At 43.6% G+C, this 21,374-nt stretch overlaps 1 long non-coding RNA gene across 1 annotated transcript; it reads left to right on the forward strand.

Annotated features, from left to right (window-relative positions):
* Nucleotides 1–15,049: 15,049 nt before the first annotated feature.
* LOC127326967 (uncharacterized) lies at nt 15,050–15,552 on the forward strand. Its single transcript, XR_011754135.1, has 3 exons — nt 15,050–15,172; nt 15,258–15,381; nt 15,463–15,552. It is a non-coding gene; the product is annotated as an uncharacterized lncRNA (long non-coding RNA).
* The last annotated feature ends 5,822 nt before the right edge of the window (nt 15,553–21,374 follow it).

The following is a 21,374-nucleotide window of genomic DNA, read 5'->3' on the forward strand; positions in this document are numbered from 1 at the left end:
TTTGCTTCCCAGTCTTTTGCAACATGCTTGTACTTCTTTCTACAGACTTCCACCGAAGAGAACTCCAGTGGGGACGCAGGGTCCAGCCAGAGGGATTCGAGCTCGGGCAACTCCGAGAGGTCCACCACACAGAGCCAGACGGCCTCGCCAGCGCCGGCTTCTAAGAAAAGGTCGATTCCCGAGCCTCCTGCTCCCCAAGCCCCGATCAAATCAAGGTCACGCGTGAAGCGTTGATGCGTCAAAAGGGCTCGCAAAGGCCCACGAGCTTCTCCATCAAGCCAGGAGGTCTCAAATGTAATTATCTCCCTGGTTTATATTTCATGCTAACCCATTGCCACTTGGATCGGCTAATTACTTCCTTTTGCAGACCAATGATACCTCTAGCGGAGACGTCGAGGAGGTACTGATGCCGTCCGTCACGCTAGACCTAGCCACCTCGATGATCGTGGCTGACCAAGTGGCTCACCTAGCCAAGTCCACGGAAAAGCCGATCATCACGACATCGGCTGCTCCTCCTACCTTGGAAGAGGTACACCCCACTTCCTTGGCTCTATCACTTTCTTCGTTGTATACTAACACCACTTTTGTTCGTCTTGTCAGGGTTGTGATCTCTCAAGCTTGCTGACGTTCGATCCTGAATCCATCGAACCAACTACTTCCAAGGCAAGTGAAGAGCCCAGTCCTAGCACGGTCCATGGTCCACTCCAGCGTCTCAAGGATTTGCTCTCTTCCTCAATTGAGTCCCTGGTTGAAAATTCCGAGGAAGTCAAAGGCATCCTCGAAGATATCCAGCCCCATCTCCCTATGACACTGCAAGTGAAGCTTTGGCCAGCTGTGACTCTGTCGGTCTTCAAGTCAAGGGTGCAGTCGGCTCGCCAAAGGATTAATCTTCGCCACACCCAGCTTCCATTGAGAGCCGATATTGCAGACAAGTGTCAACGGCTCAACGAGAAGAAGGCTGCTTTAGACGCCAAAACTGACACTTCTGCCAATAGTGCCGAACTCGAGACCCTACGTAAGGAACTGGAGAACCTTGAAGAGAGGGTCAGGGTGACCAAGCAGCTTATCCAAGACAAGGAAGCCCTTATTGCCCACTCTCAAGAGGAAGCAAAGGGCCTCACAACCGATCTGAAGACCGATCTGGCTGAAATTCGTACCCTGAGCAGTCAGTTGGTGACGGGCAAGGACGAGGACGATGAGGCTGAGATCGCCGAGGTGGATCGCATCCGTGCTGACGCCCTTCACGCCCTCAGCGCGTTTCTTCAGCAGAGCCTTTCTGTATAAAACTGTCAAATGTTTTGCTGAACTTGTACCTCTAGAATCGATGTCTCTGCGTCGGCTGTACTTGTTACATTTTTTTTTACTGGCCGATTTTCCTATCGGCCCCTAATATTTTATTGCCCATGTATCGCACATGTTCATAGCATCTGTCTATCTGCTTATGTGCCCCCCGAGCCGAATCTGTCAGGTTACTGCAGATATCGGCTCTGCAGTTATCCACAGAACTATACCTGAACATCGGCTCTGCAGACATGACCAATGCCGATTTCCTCGAGCTCACAAGCCGATGTAAACCCATACCCTAGCTTTCCGTCACCTGTTAGATCGACACTAAATACAGGGAGAACGTGTGGTAAGGATAATACGGGCCGATTGCTGGAATCGGCCTTCATCTTGATTGTAACCGGGACTTTTTGGAATTGTCGGGGCCGATCGCGTGGAACGGCTTCCTCCTTGTCCTGGATATGAGAGCAGTTGCCCTCGTCTCTGTCCTTACCAGGGTGGCGCCCAAGTCCTACCATGTTGATGTTGAACGAGAATCTTGGCTGGCACCTCCCAGGGTACGTGCATTCCACCATGTCAATGGCGTATGCCGGTAAATTCGGCACTTCTGGTGCTGCCAACGCGAATGGCAGCGGTGGACGGGACTGGAGTGGCATCTCTCCTTGGTAAGTCCCGAGAGCTGGTCCTGACGGAGAGTACTGATGCCTCATGATTTCCTGGATCACCCGAAGAGCGACACGCTCCAAAGTGTTCACCAGGCTCTCAGAATGGCGGTGTAGCGAATGAGCTACCATGAAGTTAACCTCCTGACGCAGGGACCTGGTGCGTTCTTCTGACGGGGCGGACAGGTCCACCCCATCGAGCGCGCCTTCAGGTGAGAACCCTTTCCACCTGATGCCATGTGAGCGGGTTCAGTGAAAAGAGCCGATGAGGTCGGCTTCGAGGATCACTTTGACCTCGTCATACTTCTTCTTGAGCTCCTCGGTCAGATCCTCGTACGTGACTGGGGTGCCGTCCGCCATCTCAGATGTAGATGGCGATGCGGTTGATGTCGAAGACGGTCCCACCGGGCGTGCCAGAATGTGTTGCGGTCAGAAACCCACCGGCGAGCAGCGACGGGCAACACAGTAGAGCCGGGAGGCTCCCAGGACTGCGGCTGGCCCTGGTCCCTTCGAGCGACGGCCCGCAAAGACTCGGCACGCACGTCCGATCCTGGTGCAAGGGCGTGCCACCTGACCTATACCTGGTCAGGAAGGTGATGGATGTGCCTCGCTTAGTTTCCTGCATGGCATACACGTAAACATTAAATACGAGCCTCGATCGGCTCTCAGGTTGTCCTGTGAATCGGCTCAAAGAGCCGATCCACCCATGATTCGCACGAGGTGTACGAATATATGGTGGTCCTGCTTGATCAGAATAAAGCTAAAACTACCTACTACGATTTAGGGTTTTCACCGCATAATCGGAACATCCTACTCATGATTGAGCCTGGCGGCCACGCACGGTGATCGTAAACCGTCCCTAGACAAGGCCTAAAAACCAACACGAGGTTGATCCCCGGAACATCTTGTCTAGGGCTAGCAAACTACACCCTACGCGCCACTGGATCCTTCAATCCGTTTGTAAGGCCTAACTATGCAGATATTAAACTAATCCTTGAAGAACAAGGAGCAACCATAACGGATCGGATCTACTAAATAAAGATCAAGCAGGGTGCCGCCCCTACACCTAAGATAAGTGTAAGGGCGGCTAGATGTCTCAGGGTTGCACGACGACAGCATATGATACGATGAACAATGCTAACCCTAACACATCTAAGATAACTACGTTGCTCGCCATCAAAAAGGCTTCAGTACGAGCAACGCATGAACGGCGAATAAACTTGTACTGCCTAGATCGCAAGATGCGATCTAGGCAGCATGATGCTTACCCGGAAGAAACCCTCGAGACAAGGGAGTTGGCGATGCGCCTAGATTGGTTTGTGGTGAACGTGATTGTTGTTTATTTCATAAACCCTAGATACATATTTATAGTCTGTAGAGTTTCTAACGTGGGAATAATCCCAACCGTGCACGAGCCAAACTCTAACTAACCGACATGTATCCTACTATATTACAGATACACGGGCAAACTAGCCCAAACTTTGCATATAAGGCCGATTCACGTATATTCTTCCATGTATATTCTTCAAGCCCATCTTGATCGCGGCCCACCTCTGATTCGGTCGAATTCTGGTGATAACAGGAGCACAACCTTAACCTGTCAAAAAATGGATATGAGAGAGGAGGGTGATCCACAACATAGCTTGCAGCTTAGCTCGAGAAATGATTAGCTACAAAACTTCTTGTCTTTGGGATGGTCACGCAACAACACATGTAATACTGAGTTCATGATCCTAAAAATTCCTTTGAACTTTTCACATAATTTATCCTTTTGTCGATGATCACCAATTCTACTTATTTACTAATATATCCCTTGTGCTCCTTCTTGTTACTAATTTTATGCTTAGTTCAAGCGATTTATCATTTGAGTATGGCAGATTATAAAGAACGATGAAGGTTGGCTGACTTACTAAGGATGACTGCACATATCAAGGAAGTTTTGTGGTCGTGGGTCCACAAGTGTGGAAATATCTTTTGCATTGGGAGTGTGGATTTGTGATGCAACACACTGCAGGATTTGTGTCGTCTGAGTACCAAATAATATCTTATATAGTAGATGTATTTTTCGATTGTGTCCATCAGTGGATCTTTTTAGAATTTTCTTGGAATTTAGCTATCATTTATATTTGTTATTTGTAGACAAACTTAAGCTTTTTGTGCATTATGAATAAAAAAAGGATAAGTAAATTCAGAGTTGTGAAGCTTTGATGTACACATACTAATTTAGTACTGATTAGGAAATACGAAAGGAGAAGAAGACAGAAGAATAACATTGTGCCTTAAAATAGTAAGAGTATCCGTTGCAACGCACGGGCATTTCTCCTATAAATGTTACAACACTACCCGCCCAGCCAGATGGTCCTCAGGGGGCACTCTTCGTTGGCCGTTCGATCCTCCCGAACAGTAAAAAAATCGATCCCACTTTCTGTAGGATAACGTTGCATAGAAAACAAAAATTTTCCTACCGCGAACACGCAATCCAAGCCAAGATGCAATCTAGAAGACGGTAGCAACGAGGGGGTATCGAGTCTCACCCTTGAAGAGATTCCAAAGCCTACAAGATGAGGCTCTTGTTGCTGCGGTAGACGATCACTTGCCGCTTGCAAAAGCGCGTAGAAGATCTTGATCACGATCGGTTCCGGCGCCACGAACGGGCAGCACCTCCGTACTCGGTCACACGTTCGGTTGTTGATGAAGACGACGTCCACCTCCCCGTTCCAGCGGGCAGCGGAAGTAGTAGCTCCTCTTGAATCCGACAGCACGACGGCGTGGTGTCGGTGGCGGTGTAGAAGTCCGGCGGAGCTTCGCTAAGCTACGCGGGCAATATGGAGTGGAGGAGCAAAGCTAGGGTTTGGGAGGGGGTGGCCGGCCACTCAAGGGGGGGCGGCCAGCTTGTGGTCTTTGGGTGGGCGGCCCCCTCCCTTGGCCCCTCATTATATAGGTGGATCCCAAGTGTTGGTGTCCAAGTCTTCGAATAAGACCCGAAACCAAAACCTTCCATAGGAGGGGGAAACCTAGCCCAACTAGGACTCCCACCCAAAGGTGGGATTCCCACCTCCCATGTGGGTGGTGGCCGGCCCCCTATGGTGGAGTCCACTTGGGACTCCACCCCATCTAGGGCTGGCCGGCCATGGAGGTGGAGTCCCATGTGGACTCCACCTTCCTTGGTGGTTTCTTCCGGACTTTTCTAGAACCTTCTAGAACCTTCCATAGAACCTTCCGCGACATTTTAATTTACATAAAATGACATCCTATATATGAATCTTATTCTCCGGACCATTCCGCAACTCCTCGTGATGTCCGGGATCTCATCCGGGACTCCGAACAAATATTCGAACTCCATTCCATATTCAAGTACTACCATTTCAACATCCAACTTTAAGTGTGTCACCCTACGGTTCGAGAACTATGCGGACATGGTTGAGTACTCACTCCGACCAATAACCAATAGCGGGATCTGGAGATCCATAATGGCTCCCACATATTCAACGATGACTTTAGTGATCGAATGAACCATTCACATATATATTACCAATTCCCTTTGTCTCGCGATATTTTACTTGTCCGAGGTTTGATCTTCGGTATCACTCTATACCTTGTTCAACCTCGTCTCCTGACAAGTACTCTTTACTCGTACCGTGGTATGTGGTCTCTTATGAACTCATTCATATGCTTGCAAGACATTAGACGACATTCCACCGAGAGGGCCCGGAGTATATCTATCCGTCATCGGGATGGACAAATCCCACTCGTTGATCCATCTGCCTCAACTCATACTTTAGGATACTTAATCCCACCTTTATAGCCACCCATTTACGCAGTGGTGTTTGGTGTAATCAAAGTACCTTTCCGGTATAAGTGATTTACATGATCTCATGGTCATAAGGACTAGGTAACTATGTATCGAAAGCTTATAGCAAATAACTTAATGACGAGATCTTATGCTACGCTTAATTGGGTGTGTCCATTACATCATTCACACAATGACATAACCTTGTTATTAATAACATCCAATGTTCATGATTATGAAACTAATCATCCATTAATCAACAAGCTAGTTTAAGAGGCATACTAGGGACTTCTTGTTTGTCTACATATCACACATGTACTAATGTTTCGGTTAATACAATTATAGCATGATATATAAACATTTATCATAAACATAAAGATATAAATAATAACCACTTTATTATTGCCTCTAGGGCATATCTCCTTCAGTCTCCCACTTGCACTAGAGTCAATAATCTAGATTACATTGTAATGTACCTAACACCCATGGCATTCTGGTGTTGGTCATATTTTGCCCTAGGGAGAGCTTTAGTCAACGGTTCTGACACACTCAGAAACGTATGTATTTTGCAATTCATTTGCGTCTTCACGCATCACTCATTTTCCAAATGAGTCGGCATTAAATATGTTTGGTCTTCTGGTGGAACCTTAATTCCGCGGTCTGAAATATGTCACTAATATTGTCATACACAATATAGCTTCAAAGTTCTGACACTATCGGAACTACACCAAGTTCTCAAAGAACCTCTTGACTTTAACATCCTCAGTCATTGTCAAAACAATGACATATTCAGCCTTCGTTTGTAGAATCCGTCACAATATTTAGAACTCTTCTAAATCTAGCATTGTGCTACCTTTTAATCAACACTTAGCCTAATTTTGAGATTGAAATTTTATTTTTATATGTGACAAAACCAATATCGGTGCAACACCTTACAATGATTTGTTTGTCATTTCTTCATACAAAATTATTTATATATCCTTGGTTCTTCTAAAGTACACAGGGATATTCTTACTGTTTGTCCAATGATCATCACATGAATCATTCTGGTATATGCTCCTAACATTTTAGAGCACATGATATCTGATTGTGTACATATTATTCGTGATCTATAATCACTCATGTGTTTTTACTCATTGAGTGTCAGATACACTCAAGTCTTGTTAAAACTTTAACATGACAAGAACATTTTCTTAATATTTCTATATTGAACTATTTCAATATCCATTCTATGTACTTTGACTTAAACTTATTTTGTGTTTCAATCTATCTTCATAGATCTTGACACTAGATTTGTTTGCGTCCATATCCTTTCATTGAAGTTAATTCTCAATGAAACCTTTTTAATCAAGTATATAATTACATCATTTATAACCAACTATATGTCACCTACATAAAGTATTATAAATGTGTCTTAGCGCTCCCACTTAATTTCTTGCAAATGCAAGCCTCTTCATCGTCTGCGATGAAATCAAAAACACTTTGACTATTTCATCTGGTGAAGATTCCAACTCCGTGATACTTACTTCATCCAATTGAAGCTTGTATAGCTATCTAGTATTTCACGGACCAGCAAAACTCTTGGTTGTATCTTGTATACATACTTCTGTTAAGTAGTGTATTTTGCCATCCTACTAGCATATCTCATAAAAGAAATATGTAGTGATTACTAGAATAATCCACATAGACTATAAGTATTACTACGGAAGATCTAATCTTATCGTATTCAACTCTTTGAACTTTGTCGTAAACAATTTTTCGACAAGTCAAGCTTTCTTCAAGGATATTTCATCCAAGTCTATCAATTTCATAGATCCATTTACTTTCATAAAGTATTCATCTATCTTGGATTTCATGGCGTATAGCCATTTTAACGGAGTCAGGGCCCATCATAACTTCTTTGTTTGTAGTTGGTTTATCATTGTTCAAAATCAATCCTTTGTTCACAAATCATTTATTTGATCACAAAGTAAACCATACCTACAAGGTTCAATATGTACTTCGATCTCCATGGCTAAAACACTTTGTAGTCATGGGAGCCATGATCGTCGTGGCCGCTTCCGAAACAAATTCCGATGCTGCGCTACTCTGATCATTATGCTCAGGTTCATAAACCTTATCAAATTATATTGTCCTCCCACTCAAAAACTTCACTAGAAACAATTTCTTGGAAATAAGAAACATTGACAAACACTTTTGTCTTTGTCTCGTGGGAAGAATTCCCAATTAAATTTCTGGGATAACCAACAAAGACATTCATCCGATTTTGGTTGTAAACTATTAGACCAAAATTTAAAGAAAGACTATTAGGGTTTATACCCATACCATAACTCGTATGGTGTCATTTCAACGGATCATGATGATGCTCTATTCAGTGTAAAAGCGGTAGTCACTAAAGCATAATCCACAAAATTATAATGGCGTTATAATATTTTATCTCATCATTAATCCAACAAAGTTTGGATACATATCTCAGATACTATATCATCATTATGATACTCCAAGAAATGTGAGTTGTAGAACAATTTCATAACTCTCTTAGATGTTCGCTAAAACTCGTAATTCAAATATTTCTACCATGATCCAATCATAGATATTTGACTTTTCTATTACGATGATTTCCACTTCATGCTGAAATTTATTTGAATCCATTCAAATGTTTCAAACTTCTTCCTTATTGAATATATCCACATATATACTCAATTCATTGTTGAAAGTTTTCATGAAGTAGAAGAATCTCCCGCACACAACTATGTCCGATGAACCACATACATCATCATGTATTTTTCCACTAATTTAGTTGCCCGTTCAACTCTTGGCCTATGAACGGTATTTTAGTCATTCTTTTTGGAAAATATTTGCAAGTGCCAAACGATTCAAAAATCAAATGACTCCAAAAATCCATTTGCATGGAGTTCCTTCATGCGTTCCTTTCTAACATGACCTAAATGGCGGTTCCACAAATAAGTGGAATTCAAATCATTTGCCTTATGGCATTTTAGCGTCAGTGTTATGTATGTGTGTTTCACCATTAATATTTATAATAACTTATCCATCGTACATGGAGTAATGTCATAATTTGAACAACTTATTGTTTTCATTTGACCAGAGCAAAATAACAATTATTAAGTTCTTTATTATAAATTCTAAGGGCTAGATAGAATGCCAACGACGAACATAATAACACTTTATTTTTGTTCCAGACGTGCATTCTTATCATATTCCTTGTTAGTCACTTAGGCCATTGTATTCTTGTATTGCGTTGTTTTGTATGACACTTCATACCAACCAATATAGTACTAATACCCAAGAATTTCATATTGTGACCTAACTAGGAATACAACCATAACATGTATATCATTTATATACACCTGAGCTAGACTTTCTAGTCTTCTCTTTTCTTTCTGCCAAAATATCTTTTGTAGTTTCTCTTTTAGCTTTCCTCATTATTCAGAAAAACACTTCAACATCAATAACTTCTAGGTTTGTTGGTCTAATACTAATAACCTTGAGGTTCTTATTTTTAAGTTGATCATCATATGACAAGTGTTCCAAATTTCACTATTAGTAACTTTGTAATACGATGAACAATTTCACTCATAATTTTATCCATCATATCATGACGACTTTCCGAGACCATGTCTGTACATGCTAGGCTCGTAAAGTTTTAACCTTGGTATTTGCATGTGCAAATCTAGCTTGTACCCGTTGTATGCACACGTAGAATCTATCACACCCGATCATCACGTGATGCTTCGAAACGACGAGTCTTAGTAACGGTGCATATTAAGGATGGTCACTTCATGGATATGCGAATATCGTTAGTGCTCCAATAGTTGGAGGATTGTGACGCCTTGCGTCTTCAACCTTCGTACATTCCCATAAAACTTATGAGTTCATGTATTCTCACCAAATTATATTCTATCATCTTGCAATAAGGTCTTAGATATCACATATATCTCATACCTTGATTATTTCTGAAAACTAAAATTTCAGCTCCTTACTTTTCAAACAGATTTGAACTTCAAGTTTCACGGAGACAAGATAACTTTAGGTACTAATTGAAACCATAGCTCTTTGAATCAACAATGTGAGGTTTACTAAAAGTTTGCAATAGGACTTAATCAATTCTTGATTCTTTAACAATACGGTACCAATCCGCAAAGTTTCTTGTCAGATTTTAACAGTATTTCTATCTCAATAACAAGACTAGCGCATGGTAGAAAACGGATGCCAATACTACAAAATTAATTCAAAATACTACTCAGACTATGTTTATGATAATTAGTTCACGGTTTAATCTAATTACTAATGAACTCCCACTTAATACAACATCCCTCATAGTTGTTAAGTGGTACACGATCCAAATTCACTACACCAAAAACCGATCATCACGTGAGATGATGTAGCTTCAATGGTGAACATCAACATGTTGATCATATCATCCATATGACTCGTGTTCAACCTTTCGGTTTCCGTTGTCCCGAGGCCATGTACGTACATGCTAGGCTCGTCAAGCAAACCCAAGTATTCCGCGTGTGCAACATGGCTTACACCCGTTGTATGTGAATCGTTGAATCTATCACATCCGATCATCACGAGATGCTTCGAAACGACGAACTGTTACAACGGTGCATACGAGGGGAGAACACTTTATTATCTTGATATTAATGTGAGGGATCATCTTATAATGCTACCGTCGCGATCTAAGCAAAATAAGATGCATAAAAGGATTAACATCACATGCAGTTCATATGTGATATGATATGGCCCTTTTGTCTTTGCGCCTTTGATCTTCATCTCCAAAGCACGGACATGATCTCCATCATCTTCGGGCATGATCTCCATCATCGTTGGCGTAGCGTCAAGGTTCATGGCGCCGTCTTCATGGTTGTTCACCTCATGTAGCAACTATTACAACTACTTTGAAATACTACTCAACATGAAATTTAAAGACAACCATAAGGCTCCTGCCGGTTGCCACAATACAATAATGATCATCTCATACATATTCATCATCACATTATGGCCATATCACATCACCAAACCCTGCAAAAACAAGTTAGACGTCTCTAATTTGGTTTGCATATTTTACGTGGTTTAGGGTTTTCGGGAGAGATCTAATCTACCTACGAACATGAACCACAACGGTGATACTAATGTTGTCAATAGAAGAGTAAATTGAATCTTCACTATAGTAGGAGAGACAGACACCCGCAAAGCCTCTTATGCAATACAAGTTGCATGTCGAACGAGGAACAAGTCTCATGAACGCGGTCATGTAAAGTTAGTCCGGGCCGCTTCATCCCACTATGCCACAAAGATGCAAAGTACTCAAACTAAAGATAACAAGAGCATCAACGCCCACAAACCATTGTGTTCTACTCGTGCAACCATCTATGCATAGACACGGCTCTGATACCACTGTAGGATAACGTTGCATAGAAAACAAAAATTTTCCTACCGCGAACACGCAATCCAAGCCAAGATGCAATCTAGAAGACGGTAGCAACGAGGGGGTATCGAGTCTCACCCTTGAAGAGATTCCAAAGCCTACAAGATGAGGCTCTTGTTGCTGCGGTAGACGATCACTTGCCGCTTGCAAAAGCGCGTAGAAGATCTTGATCACGATCGGTTCCGGCGCCACGAACGGGCAGCACCTCCGTACTCGGTCACACGTTCGGTTGTTGATGAAGACGACGTCCACCTCCCCGTTCCAGCGGGCAGCGGAAGTAGTAGCTCCTCTTGAATCCGACAGCACGACGGCGTGGTGTCGGTGGCGGTGTAGAAGTCCGGCGGAGCTTCGCTAAGCTACGCGGGCAATATGGAGTGGAGGAGCAAAGCTAGGGTTTGGGAGGGGGTGGCCGGCCACTCAAGGGGGGGCGGCCAGCTTGTGGTCTTTGGGTGGGCGGCCCCCTCCCTTGGCCCCTCATTATATAGGTGGATCCCAAGTGTTGGTGTCCAAGTCTTCGAATAAGACCCGAAACCAAAACCTTCCATAGGAGGGGGAAACCTAGCCCAACTAGGACTCCCACCCAAAGGTGGGATTCCCACCTCCCATGTGGGTGGTGGCCGGCCCCCTATGGTGGAGTCCACTTGGGACTCCACCCCATCTAGGGCTGGCCGGCCATGGAGGTGGAGTCCCATGTGGACTCCACCTTCCTTGGTGGTTTCTTCCGGACTTTTCTAGAACCTTCTAGAACCTTCCATAGAACCTTCCGCGACATTTTAATTTACATAAAATGACATCCTATATATGAATCTTATTCTCCGGACCATTCCGGAACTCCTCGTGATGTCCGGGATCTCATCCGGGACTCCGAACAAATATTCGAACTCCATTCCATATTCAAGTACTACCATTTCAACATCCAACTTTAAGTGTGTCACCCTACGGTTCGAGAACTATGCGGACATGGTTGAGTACTCACTCCGACCAATAACCAATAGCGGGATCTGGAGATCCATAATGGCTCCCACATATTCAACGATGACTTTAGTGATCGAATGAACCATTCACATATATATTACCAATTCCCTTTGTCTCGCGATATTTTACTTGTCCGAGGTTTGATCTTCGGTATCACTCTATACCTTGTTCAACCTCGTCTCCTGACAAGTACTCTTTACTCGTACCGTGGTATGTGGTCTCTTATGAACTCATTCATATGCTTGCAAGACATTAGACGACATTCCACCGAGAGGGCCCAGAGTATATCTATCCGTCATCGGGATGGACAAATCCCACTGTTGATCCATCTGCCTCAACTCATACTTTCCGGATACTTAATCCCACCTTTATAGCCACCCATTTACGCAGTGGTGTTTGGTGTAATCAAAGTACCTTTCCGGTATAAGTGATTTACATGATCTCATGGTCATAAGGACTAGGTAACTATGTATCGAAAGCTTATAGCAAATAACTTAATGACGAGATCTTATGCTACGCTTAATTGGGTGTGTCCATTACATCATTCACACAATGACATAACCTTGTTATTAATAACATCCAATGTTCATGATTATGAAACTAATCATCCATTAATCAACAAGCTAGTTTAAGAGGCATACTAGGGACTTCTTGTTTGTCTACATATCACACATGTACTAATGTTTCGGTTAATACAATTATAGCATGATATATAAACATTTATCATAAACATAAAGATATAAATAATAACCACTTTATTATTGCCTCTAGGGCATATCTCCTTCACTTTCACCCACAGCCATCCGATCCGGTTATTACTTTTGTTACCTGCTGCCTGCTGCTGGGTACATGACCGCTGGGCCATCTTGCGCGTGGGGCCTCCCGCCAGAGACACGGAACGGGGCTGGCTCAGGTCGCCTTCTTTCACCTTGTTTTGGACCGGGTGAAAATCCTAGCCCCCAATGCACGCCTCCTCCTCCTCTCCCATCCCCAATCAGCACCTCCTTCCTCCTTCCCCAATCCTCTCCTCCTCCTCCCGGCCAGCGCCATGGAGGCCATGTGCTCCGACTACGGTCCCCGTTTGGCGCGTCGAGGGCGACGACCGCTGAGCCACCCCGGTCTGACCACCGGACACTCGGGACGGAGCGGCGCGGCGACACCGGACGCTCGGGACGGAGCGGCGCGGCGACCAGGCCGGCGCAGTGCCGGGAGGCGCGACGACGGTGGTCCTGGGCAGGAGAGGAGGAGGTGCGACGACGGCATGGTGGAGATCGAGGCGGCGGCTCGGGAGGACAGGAAGAGGTGCGGGAGAGAGAAAATGAATCAGGAGGCAGGGATTGATGGTTGAGGTAATCTTTGATCCTGTCTTTCATGTGTTTGGTGTTAATTTAGATCGATCGAATCCCCCTTATTCCTTTTTTTTCTCTGAAGTTTGTAGATCGACGGCTTACTTATCCCATGCTCTCACTGTCGTCGCTCCAGCCGCCTCCTGAATATCTCCGTCATGGCGCGAGCGAGCTCCAGATCGAGCGGGGGCGGCCGTGAGCGGCCGCGGCGTGCTCCGGCTCAGGGAAGGGGAGGCCGGCGCGAGCTCGGGAAGGGCGGGCCCAGGCGGGCGGGCGGGCTTGGTTGGGCGCGGCGAGCTCCGGCTCCGTCTCATGGGGCAGGTGGAGCAGCACGACGCCGGGGCTCCAGCTCGTGGAGAAGAGCCGGTAGATAGAGGACGGCGAGCGACGACCGCGGAGGTACGTGTGGCGTCGGGACAAGCAAGCGAGGGATGACCAAGCCAGATCCACCTTCGGGTAAGGCTCGTCCCTTCCTTGCCTCCATTCTTCTCTTTGTATCTACGGCCGAGAGATGGATGGGTCCGTCCGCCGCGATTCAGATTTTTGTGTCTTGCCGCCGACGAGCTCGATCTCTAATAGTTTTGTGGAAATTCACAGGTTTGTGCAGAGGCAACAGCAACACATGTTTGCCATTATCAACCTGTAGATTTGGTACTATATTAGTTTGAAGATTGTGTCGGATCCACAAGAGAGGCAAAATATGGAGTGGAAACTACGGTCAGGTTTGTGTACTTCGATTTTTTGTTTCTTTGGTGAATCAGGGTGAGCTGATTTGGGGCTTTTCCTCTTTGTTTGTGTAGACACCGGCAGGCTTTGAAAGATTAGCATGGAGCACAGGTCGGGATGCTCCCGTTCATCTTTGGTGAGTGTGCCAATCTGCAGCATCCTTGGTAATTTTGAAGTGTTAGAATCTGTTACACGTTAATTGTAAATCTTGAAAGATATTAATCTTGGCCAGTGTGCCAATCTGCAGCATTCTTTAGATTTCTTTTAGGATATTAACACATTTTTTGCTGTACAAAGGAGATGATATAGGATTTTACTTTAACCTATATCTTCTCTTTTGCTAACAATGAAATAATATATCAGACCCGAGAGGGATTAGTTGAGATCAGGAGTTTAGTTGCATGCTTGAGTAGCTTGCTTAAAATAGTTGTTGGTGTTGCCTCCCAGGATGATAATTTATAGTTTGTTGGTTCATGAGGAACCATCAAGCATATTTGGCTTTTATTCATATTTCGACGCTTCGATGATTGATGATGTAGTAGCTTGATGTCCTAGCGATGTATATTTTGTTTATGTTCACCGTAAGAATAAGCTGAGAACAATACACACAGGTTTGTTCCGGGCGCATCGCAGTGCCTAGCTCCACCTGTCTACCTACTTCCTCATTGTTCTCCCGTGAGTTCCTCTGCCTCCTCCTATTTCCAGTTTTTTATTGATTCTTCCCTATTGTGTTGAGTTATATGGGCTGGCTGGTTGTCATTGAGCTCCTCCTTCACCTGATTTATTCTCTCGTGAAGGCTTGCAGGATCCCATCTTGATTTCCGATCTCATTAGATAAGAGTCACATGAGGGTGATTTGAGCAAAGAGTTGATGTCCCTTGATGTTGTATGCGATGTGCAGCTGCAGAGGTTCAGTCCATGCATCTTCTGCAAGGTACCTAGAATCACTGCAGTATTGATGAATTAGCTCTTAGTGCGTTACTACGCTTTAGTACAACCTATTGGTGGTTCTCGTGTAGGTAAAATTGTACATGGTAATATGGTGTATAATCCAGATGGTGCCATACAAGCTATCATTTGTATTTGTTCATGGGGAACCTTTTGTTGCAGAGTATGCTCGTATCCGACCATCAGCTTGTGAAGGTATATTGGCCAGAAGTCACGGTTTATGATAAATGTTTTCATGAGTTTGAATCGTCTTTGAACTTCAACTATATCGGCCAGGGATCATAATATATGCCACCTCTCTATACTGAACACGATTGGATTCTGATGTATCCTAGCAATACTCCTCCCTGCCCTCCTCTCACTTGTTCAGGTAGTTATCCTTCCTTTGCCTCTCTTCTTCATATTCTAGATCTGAAATCTATGTCATAAGCATTAAGAGCTAGAAAAACATAACACTGTAAAGATGATATTAGCTTCTACTGATGTTGGTACCTTCTGTGGCAAACTATGTAGTTTTCTACATATTTTGTATATGTCCTTGGTGAAACCTTTACATGGTGGAATATTAATTGCTTATACCTATGTGTTAGGTTTATATCTTCGTGACTATTTTAAGTTGTTCAGGTAATAAGAAGGATTTCTCAATTATTGCTAGACAAATGATATTTCTTGTTAGGACTGAATCTTGTGCTGATGCTAAATGCATTTTTGGATTGCGCTCAGAGGTCGTCCCAAAGATGATTGGCAACTTCCATTTCGTGCACCGGTATATCAGGGCTAATCAATACTATGCAAATTAGCTCTCCCCACGCCCCAATTTTGAGAGCAAATCCATTCCTTATGTCAGTAATTGTGTCCAGTAGTATGTATCTGGACTCATGCATCGTTTCTCTCTGTTTTGGTTGGGGCAGGAGAAAAAGGGGATGTATACAAGGGCTGCTTCTTCCACCGAATCATCAAAGGATTTCATGATTTAGGGTGGGGATTTTGGCAGAAAACAATGTAAGAACTATACACCCCGTGAACTAGCCGAGTTTACTTCATTCCTACTCCTCCATACTATACAACGTATATTAATTCGAGGAAGAATAAATTGTCGGGTTCCCAGTTGTTTCAGATGGTACTTTATGCAACATTTATCCATTGCTGCACTTATAGGGTTTAGTGATGTCTACGATTCAGATGTTAAATTCTCCAGGTCCGAAGAGCATTAGTGGCCTCTGTTCAGCTTTTTCTCTTCATCTATTCGGCAGCCGCTTGTTGGTGGACAACGGCGGCCTCGGGTGGTGCTGGGTGGGACCTGCCAAGTCACCGACACGATTTCTCCCACGCAGTGTTGGCAGCTGGGCAACGCCGCGGCCATTGAGCCGAAGGTGGCTGAGCGTGAGCTCCCAGCTTAGGAAGACGACGCGACGGGATGGCGCAGCACCACGGCCTTGGCACCCTTGCCGTTAGCAGCCTGCCTGTCATAAGTCCTCTCGCGACCTGTTGGTTCTTCTGGTTGGTGGCAGCGCAGCCTCTTATTTTTGTATGCGAAATCATCAAATCTGCTCCAAGACTTGGGCATCAAAGAAAATATGGCTTGCAGATTCGATCACACATCGTGTTGCTGCATCTCCGTGACGAGATGGTCATCTTGCTAGGTTTCGGAGCCTGTGGGCCTCTTCGCCGCTCGTCCTCGTCACCCTCTCTCGCACCAGCATCTCGCTTCCTTCTTGCTTCCAGTCAGGATGGGAGGCTTCTATTTAGGAGGCGCTCATGGTACTAGGTCTCCATAGACCTAGCCGTTTCAGAATGGGAACAAGGTAATAACGCTCCTTATGATAAAAAACACATAATATTGCTTTGGGTCCTCTTATAGCCACATTTGTGTTATGGCCAAAACATACCATTTCTTTGTTACAAGTAAGCTTCATTTCCACCATAAAAAACTACTTGTTTGGTATGAAAATGAAACCATGAGCGATATATCTCTCGATGGGTGAAATTTGGCAAATGTAGCAATTTCCTTGGTCGTGCAAAATTCGTTCTTGGTGCTTGTGTAATGATGTTTATTAAACTATGGGAAAGATAAATACAACATTGCATTTTTAAAGAAATGATCATGTAAATATCAGTAGCGGTGAATTAATGGCAATCTGTTTTTGTACTTTATTTATCAAAACAGCCCAGTTCTAAGCTCACTTCTACATTATATGTATATTTATACTTTTGTATTAGAAACGACATTGGTTCTTTAGTTGAAGCCACAACAACTACTAAGACACCAATATTAGATTGTACTAGCATTTTCTTACCATATATAGCTAAACAAAGAACTGGATGCAGGGAACCATTGGCTTCAGTCTTTCGTAAGGTAAAAGGAGTTGAGCTGTCATCATACCGACCACACTCTTTTTATGGTAGAGGGAAACCTTGTTGTTTTTCGTTACTCAATTTCTAACTTAATTTGCTGGATTTAGAATTGTTTGTTCATCTAGCTAGGAGTGAAACAAAGGTATTACTGTTATAATTAACTTTACTATACTGCATGACCTACTTATTTTTGTATTGTATTGTCCTGAAGTATTTGGAGTTCCATTCATAATACCCTATTGGTGTGGGCATGCAAGCTTCATTTGTTAATATCACCATCACCGTGCTCATTTATACTGTGTAACCAAACTGAAAAGATTAAAGGAATCTTCGATCAAGTCTGTTTGATTGTTTACTCTATAAAATGAATTAGAGAATTATTTTTTATTTTATCATGTATCTTCAGTCAGCTGCATTTTTTATTTGCTAAATTTTGCGTGCTTTAATATTTGCATGTACATGATCAATTTGGATTCTTGTCATTTTGGTTCTAAAGATGATGAGTTTCAGAATGTGGTTAGTTCTGAGTATTGTGCCACTGTTATTTTCTCTCTTTGTAGCTGAATAATTAGAGGGACTGTATAGACCTGTTCTTAGCTCTATAAGCATTATTATTCTTTAGTTTTAGCTGTGTTGATTGTGCCATTTCTGTTTTCTACCGTTGCACCTAAATGATTAGCAAGACCATTTGGACTGAATAATGTTCCACGCGAGAGAAATAGCATGCTGATATTATCCTGAACTAAAAGCATAGGGAGAGGACGAGTGCTATGTGTGTGTTTAATTTTCATGACTATGAAACTCAGCTCATCCTTTCTTTGATTCTGCACTTCGATACTTGGTTTGTTTGATTCTGCACTTTGATAATTGGTTTCTTGATTTGAACTCAGTTTGTTTTAAGCTATGCTCCCTCTGCTCATTACTTCTAATACTTGGATACTTCGATTCTGCACTTTGATGCTTGGTTCCTTTCATTCATCCTTACATAGAATTGCCTTTGTGGAGAGCATCTTGGAAGAAGTGGAGGCGTGCGGATCGAGCCGGATGGGGTGGCCACCGTGGCACGCGGGCGAAGGAGGAGCTCAAGGAGCATGTCCCAGAAGAGGGCGTCAGCGGTGGCACGCCAATCGACTCCACCGCATCCCGGGGCCTCGAGATCTTCTCCCGGCAAGACCAGGGGAGCTTCCATGGCAAGAAACATGGTCAATGACTCCAGGTTAATTTTATCTCTTCTTTTATCAGCTCCGCGGGTCGCTCAGGCTCGGTATGCGCGCTGTTCGCCCTCCATGAGGCCGTGTACCAGCTGTTGCGATTACGTGCTCGGCGCTAGCCTTTGCGTGGTGGTTGAATTTGCCTTGGTCTGCTGCTGCAGGGTGACGTGGAGCTCCAGGCCAAGGTAACGAGCAAATTCTTCTTCGAGGTTGAGATCGGCGGGAAGCGCGTGGGCAAGGTGGTCATCGGTCTCTTCGGCGAGGTCGTCCCAAAGATGATTGACAACTTCCGTGCCCTGTGCACTGGTATATCAGGCTAATCAATACTATGCAAATTAGCTCTCCCCATGCCCCAATTTTGAGAGCAAATCCATTCCTTATGTCAGTAAGTGTGTCCAGTAGTATGTATCTGGACTCATGCATCGTTTCTCTCTGTTTTGGTTGGGGCAGGAGAAAAAGGGGATGTATACAAGGGCTGCTTCTTCCACCGAATCATCAAAGGATTTCATGATTCAGGGTGGGGATTTTGCAGGAAAACAATGTAAGAACTATACACCCTGTGAACTAGCCAGTTTACTTCATTCCTACTCCTCCTTACTATACAGCGTATATCAATTCGAGGAAGAATAAATTGTCAGGTTCCCCGTTGTTTCAGACGGTACTTTATGCAACATTTATCCATTGCTGCACTTATAGGGTTTAGTGATGTCTCTGATTCAGATGTTAAATTCTCCAGGTCTGAAGAGCATTAGTGGCCTCTGTTCAGCTTTTTCTCTTCATCTATTCGGCAGCCGCTGTTGGTGGACAACGGCGGCCTCGGGTGGTGCATGGTGGGTCCTGCCAAGTCACCGACACGATTTCTCCCACGCAGGTGACTAGCGGCTGGGCAACGCCGCGGCCATTGAGCCGAAGGTGGCTGAGCGCCAGAGCTCCCAGCTTAGGAAGACGACGCGACGGGATGGCGCAGCACCACGGCCTTCAGCACCCTTGCCGTTAGCAGCCTGCCCCTGTCATAAGTCCTTTCGTGACCTGTTGGTTCTTCTGGTTGGTAGCAGCGCAGCCTCTTATTTTTGTATGCGAAATCATCAAATCTGCTCCAAGACTTGGGCATCAAAGAAAATATGGCTTGCAGATTTCGATCACACCTCGTGTTGCTGCAGTTCCAGGACGAGATGGTCATCTTGCTAGGTTTCGGAGCCCTGTGGGCCTCTTCGCCGCTCGTCCTTGTCACCCTCTCTGCACCAGCATCTCGCTTCCTTCTTGCTTCCAGTCAGGATGGGAGGCTTCTATTTAGGAGGCGCTCATGGTACTATGTCTCCATAGACCTGGCCGTTTCAGAATGGGAACAAGGTAATAACGCTCCTTATGAAAAAAAAACACATAATATTGCTTTGGTTCTGTTATAGCCACATTTGTGTTATGGCCAAAACATACCATTTCTTTGTTACAAGTAAGCTTCATTTCCACCATAAAAAACTACTTGTTTGGTATGAAAATGAAACCATGAGCAGTATATCTCTCGATGGGTGAAATTTGGCAAATGTAGCAATTTCCTTGGTCGTGCAAAATTTGTTCTTGGTGCTTGTGTAATGATGTTTATTAAACTATGGGAAAGATAAGTACAACATTGCATTTTTAAAGAAATGATCATGTAAATATCAATAGCGGTGAATTAATGGCAATCTGTTTTTTTACTTTATTTATCAAAACAGTCCAGTTCCAAGCTCGCTTCTACATTATATGTATATTTATATTTTTGTATTAGAAACGAGATTGGTTCTTTAGTTGAAGCCACAACAACTACTAAGACACCAATATTAGATTGTACTAGCATTTTCTTACCATATATAGCTAAACAAAGAACTGGATGCAGGGAACCTTTAGCTTCAGTCTTTAGTAAGGTATAAAAGGAGTTGAGCTGTCATCATACCGACCACACTCTTTTTATGGTAGAGGGAAACCTTGTTGTTTTTTGTTACTCAATTTCTAACTTAATTAGCTGGATTTAGAATTGTTTGTTCATCTAGCTAGGAGTATAGTTTGCACTGCGCATCGTTCATGGTTTTGTGACTCATGTTATTTGGATTGCAGTTGTCCAGGAGATCCATTTCCCCTTATTTTGAGGCAATTTATTTTTGTGTGTGCTTTTAATTGTTAGTTTAGTCATCTGTTGTACCGTCTACTTACGTATACCCGCTTGACAAAACTGTATGTTATGTTCTACATTGCTATTGCTGCCATTGACTTCCACCTGTACCTAAGGGGCAAAACTGAAGATCAAATTAAGGCCGGTCAATGAGGATAAACCTTTTATTCTTCGTGATGTAATATTTTGAACTATTTGTTTTGTGATACTCATATGTACTACATGGATTTATTGAACCATCATTAGAAAAATCCTCCTAGATCTACCTCCTAAAGTAATACTACTTTGAACCATTATTGAACAGTTTAACGGATTTGCTTTAGTTCTCTGAAAGGAAAGGTTGAATCTCTTGATTATAAACTATACCTATAGTGGATTAGCGAATAAGGGAAAATCTCAAGAAAAGTTTTCTTATTATGTACGGAATTTTATTTTGTTAATACGTACTTGTAGTGCTAAAGTACTAGAAATTATTA

Source organism: Lolium perenne, chromosome 3 (genome assembly GCF_019359855.2).
Source record: "Lolium perenne isolate Kyuss_39 chromosome 3, Kyuss_2.0, whole genome shotgun sequence".
Taxonomy (NCBI): domain Eukaryota; kingdom Viridiplantae; phylum Streptophyta; class Magnoliopsida; order Poales; family Poaceae; genus Lolium; species Lolium perenne.